Source organism: Equus caballus, chromosome 4, assembly GCF_041296265.1.
Source record: "Equus caballus isolate H_3958 breed thoroughbred chromosome 4, TB-T2T, whole genome shotgun sequence".
In the NCBI taxonomy this organism is placed as follows: domain Eukaryota; kingdom Metazoa; phylum Chordata; class Mammalia; order Perissodactyla; family Equidae; genus Equus; species Equus caballus.
In genome coordinates, this window is record NC_091687.1 from 105,718,191 (window position 1) to 105,723,189 (window position 4,999).

Here is a 4,999-nt window from a genome sequence, read left to right on the forward strand (position 1 = left end):
TTACTTTGAGAACCTGGATATTATTCTATAAAGAGAAGCAGCGAGTTTCCCCCGTGGGAGGAATGGGCAGAACCCCAAGAGGCAGTGAGCTGGAAGATCAGGGTCAGCGTGTGAGCGCTATGGTATGGGGGCAGGTGCGTTCCCTTAGATTCTCCTTCGCCCATGCCTTCTCTCACTGTCACACGAATGGCTTCTTAGGTCCCAGCTTCAGAAACAAACATAGAAGTCGAGCCCCTTCCTTAGCAGAGAGTTCTCTTCCCAAAGTCCATATGGAAGAGAGGGGCTCAGTTTAAACCCGGGGCTTGCTTGGCGCCCAACAACATCCATTCTGCCCTGGTCAGGTGAGCTGGGCTACCGCCCGAGTGTTTCCGGGCTGGGCTGGGCCGGGCTGGTGAACTGTCTGCTCTCAGCCAGGTCTACAACTCACACTCAGTGTCCAAGGGACAGTCAGAGCTGCAAATCAGAGAGGAATAGCACTGTTTTGCCTTTTTTATTAAGGATCCACATTGAAGAAATTGGGAGGCAGGATATAACAGCAGGCAACAGCACACACTTTGGGTCCTACCCAGTTAGGTTTGAATTCTGGCCGTGTGACCTTGGGCTAATTGCTTAACCTCTCCGAACTTCATCTGTAAATGGGATATGAATATGGACCGATTTCACAGGCTGTCACAAGCTAAAACGAAGTGAAACCATTTACCAGCACGGTGCCTGGAACATGGTAAGACCGAATGAATCGTAGTGATGAGGATTATCAGCCCTAATAAACGCGAGTCTGGATCTGATTTCTGACTCCAAGTTTTCAGGTAAGACTACTGTCTGTCGGACTAGGTTTAATTTTGTTTTTTCCTTTTCTTTTCTCTCTCTTCCTTTCTCTTTCCTTCTTTCTTTCATTCATTCAGTCTTTCTTTTTCTCTCTTTCCTTCCTCCTTTTCCCCTTCCTTCCTTCCTTTTTTTTTTTTTTTTAAATTCTTTTAGCCTGGAGTTACCTTCTGTGGAAAATAGAAATAAAGGGGAAAAGAGTTAGATTTATTATCTATTAACTAAAAATACTCACTTCAAGGAACCCAACTATAAGTGGTAAATGCAGAATTGATTCTTTAAAAATTTAAACCTAGAAGTTCCCACTGTGCCTGGGAAGCAGTGAGAGGCTTCAAGCAGCTGAAACGCTTTCCAGAAAGCTGGAGGAGAGGCCTTGGCCTGACTCACCGTTGCCCTGGCAACAGTAGGGCCTGGAGGCCTCCGTCCCTGATCCCTTAATCTGAGGAGCGCCGGAACAGCGCCTGGGAGAGGTCTCCCACAGGCACCTGGCTGGTTAACGCTCCCCTGACCAAGAGGAGGGATGGAGAAAAGATGGAGGGGCAGCTCTTTCTGCAGACAGCTGCCCAAAGGGCTCCATGATCATCTCGGCTTCCAGACCCCTGAAGGCTTCTCCTAGAGCGTCAGGCTGCAGAGTCTGCTCCGGGTTCCAAGTGCTGTCCAGGCAGCCGACGGTCTCCTCCTGTGTCTTTCTCCATGGAGCCCAGCGAACGCTCTGCACACAAGTGGTGTTTAATAAATACCGAGGGCTGTGTGACCGTGAGCATCCCCCACAGTGCCAGACCATCGCCCTGCTCCATCTGCTGTCCCCTCCCGAGTGAGCCAGCTCCGATGCCCCACGCCTCTCCGTCTTAATTTCCCAGCTATCAAATGATAGGCTCCACACTAAGGACTTTTTTGCTTCTAAAATTATTTTTTATTCTCTTTCTACATTCGTAATTTTGGCAGACATACGGCACAGAGCATGTTCTGCTCGATATATGCTGTTTCCCCCAATTTTGTCTTAAATTTTAAAATCTGAGGGTAAAATGGAATAACCTGAAAGAGGCGCTGGCTTTCCTTTTTTCAACAACCATTCAGGTCCCAGGGAAAGAACTTTATGGCCAAGTACATGGACTTTGGAGTCAAAAAGACGAGTTCAAATCCTGGCTCTACCATTTGGTTGCTGTGTGACTTTAGGCCTACCTAACCTCTGGGCCTCAAGCTCTTGGCCTATAAAATGAGTAGGACAATGCATACATCAGAGTTATGAGGTAACATATGTGAAATCTTCAGAAGTTGGAAGCGTTCAATAAATGGCAATTATTCTTCTCGGTACCAAACTCCATGGGACCAATGGCAACTGGCAATTTAGGAGTTTGAAAGTCTGGCTTTCTAATTAAATTAAGGGCACCCTAGGAAAGCGCTGTGAGAGAGTATAGATACCCAGCAAGGTGGGGAGCCACCTGCTGCAAACTCCGGCGTGTGGCCGACAGGTGAGCTCACAGCCCGGTCCCCTCCAGCATCAGGAGCAAGATGCGGTTCTCTGCGTCCTTCGATTTGAACATCCTCGCCGCAAACAATCTTCCGCTTCTGCCTGTTGAAGGAGTTTCCTTCTCAGAGATTCATCCTTTTAGGATACAACACCAGCCCACAACCCACCTGAACTTCTGTTCTTACTAGGTTAGGTCGTCATTGGCTAGAAGCCAATAATGAAATTAAAACAATTTTATTGAGCCCTCAGTATGGGCCGGTGTCTTTGCTGTGTTTACTCTTTATGTTATTTAAACCCCAGAACAATGAGACCTTTATTATCCCCACTGAACAGATGAGGAAACTGATGTTCTGTTAATGAACTTGTTCAAGACCACACAACCCTCAAGCTTAAATCTGTTCGACTGCAGCGTCTGTCTGCACCTCGGCGACTGCCCTCTGTCAGAGGTTGGCCTCGGACCGATGTCGGAGATCATGGCGGGTGCAAAGTGGGAATCATGGCGGTGTCGAGGTGTCGGGGCAAGGGCAGGCGTGATTTGGAGTCCAAGGCCCTGGGCCCTCGGAGGAAGAGGTGTGAAGAGGGGGTTAGAGCTGAGGACGGGGAGGGAGAGGCACAGAGAACCCCTGACAGCCTGGCTCCGTAAGACGCACCGGTCTGATGATATTCAATCCTTTATAAACCAGATTTCCTAGGAAAAGACAGGCACATAAGCACTGTTCCCACTGCCCCACACTGCTCTGAGGATGTCCTGGTAACTTCGCCTAACAAATGAAGCTACTCTCTGCGTCTCTAACCTGGACTCCACCCCAAACCCCCGTGGTCCCCCACTCAGGTCTGAACAACTCCAGCACTTTTTGGTCCTCAAATTCCAGGACAAGCAAAGATTTTGAGCAGTAACCCCCCTCCATCAAATATCTCTAAAATCTCTTGGCTAACATCTCTTCAAGGTTTCGAAAATCCTGGTGTTCGAAAGAACCGTTTCCTCTGTCATCCCCTCACCCTCCAGCCAGCAGTCGCATCCTCTGTGCCCTGTCCATTGCACAGGGCCGATTCGCCTGTCTGTCTGATTACGGCAGACACCCCCTTCCCCATCCGGTTCAGTCTCCTGCTATTTATTTGCATCACGTCTCTCTCCTGGTCAGCAGTCGTCAATGGTTTCCCACACAAAATCAATTCAAACTCCACCATCTTGAAGTCTAAGATCCAAGATTCCTCTGTACCCCCAGGCTACCCCAAGCTAACCTTTGTGACCCTGTTTCTCTCCACAAGCCCTTTCTCCAGTCAGTGGGTTTAATCAACCACTGCTACCTAATCAATCAGAGCCCACTTTCCACACTTCCGCCTTTAAGAACACCCCCACCAAAAGGCCTTCCTCCTTCTTCCCATCTGTGGAATGCCCCCAGCCCACAGGACCAGCTCGGATCCCATCTCTGCGGAGCAGCTGTCCTGACTTCTCCAGGCTCATCGTCCTGCGGTCAGCAGAGCACATGCATTTGGCACTTAGTGTTTACGGCACACGAACGTAACCACATGTCCCTGGATCTGACCCCACTCTGCAGCTGGTTCTTGAGATCAGCGCAGAGACAGTCCGCCTTTCCAGCCCTTTCCGCCAGCCTGGGCCCCTGCCCCCTCCTCTGGCTGCCCGCCCTGATGTCCCACCACTGTTTCAGAAATTTTCAGTGTGAACGGAGAAGTCACATCTTTTCAGATGTGAGCTTTGGGGTGTCACCCTCCTCTCTGTGCCTCAGCTTATGCATCTTCACAAGGTGCGGGGGGGGGGGGGGGGTGTTCTTGAGCGCTATGGTCCCTTCAGTCAACGATGTAGCATCTTCTCCCTCAAACTCCCTTTCGTGAACCTCCTTCAAGTGTCTTGTCCCCTCCCGTCCACCCCAGACTCCCGACTTAGTCTGCCTGCCTCCAGCAGCTCTTGTCTCTCGGGCCAGTCTCTCTGCCTTCAGCAGAAGTCCAGCCTCCCCAGTTCTCGGGGCTGAGCAGGCACCCTGCTCGCTTCCATGAATTGTCCCTTCAAAGTGCCTGCATTCTCTCCGGGTCACTGCCAGGCCCAGGAGCAGTGCAGAGTCATCGCTCTGCGGCCAACGTAATACGCCTAGTTTTTCTATGCCTCACTGGAGGGCAACTGGAAATGAATGAATACCTAGTGAAACCAGGGCGCATCGTGCATTTAACAAATCTAAAGAGAAGCTTTGGTGCAACATACGATAAAAAATGTTCTGACTGGTGCCTTTTGTGTTCTCTCCAAAGACTGGCACCAGGGGTCTCTGCGCCCCTTCTCTACCCTTTGCTGCACGACTGGCCACCCCTCCACCAGCTGCATTTCAACACGGGCAGGAGGGCTGCTTGGTCCTGAGGCAAGCGCCCAGCTTTTGCAGTAGGACCATCTTTCCAGTCCATTCCAAAACTGTCACTCTTCCTGCCTCCCCCCTGAAGTCCCACTGTCCTCGGGACGCCGGGCCACGCGCGAGGGTCTGCAGCCAGGACGCATTCACTATTTGAAGCTCTTCAGTTCCGTCTCTCCTTTCAATTTTATAGTCGGTGGGATCTGGGTCCCCCTCACCACCCAACACAGGATATGAGCACATAAAAGGAACTCAACAGAACCTGTCCACTGACACTAGGCACATGTCCCTTGGTCACCTTCTCAACCCATCCCCTTCAAAACCAAACAAAAACGGCAAACAGGAAACG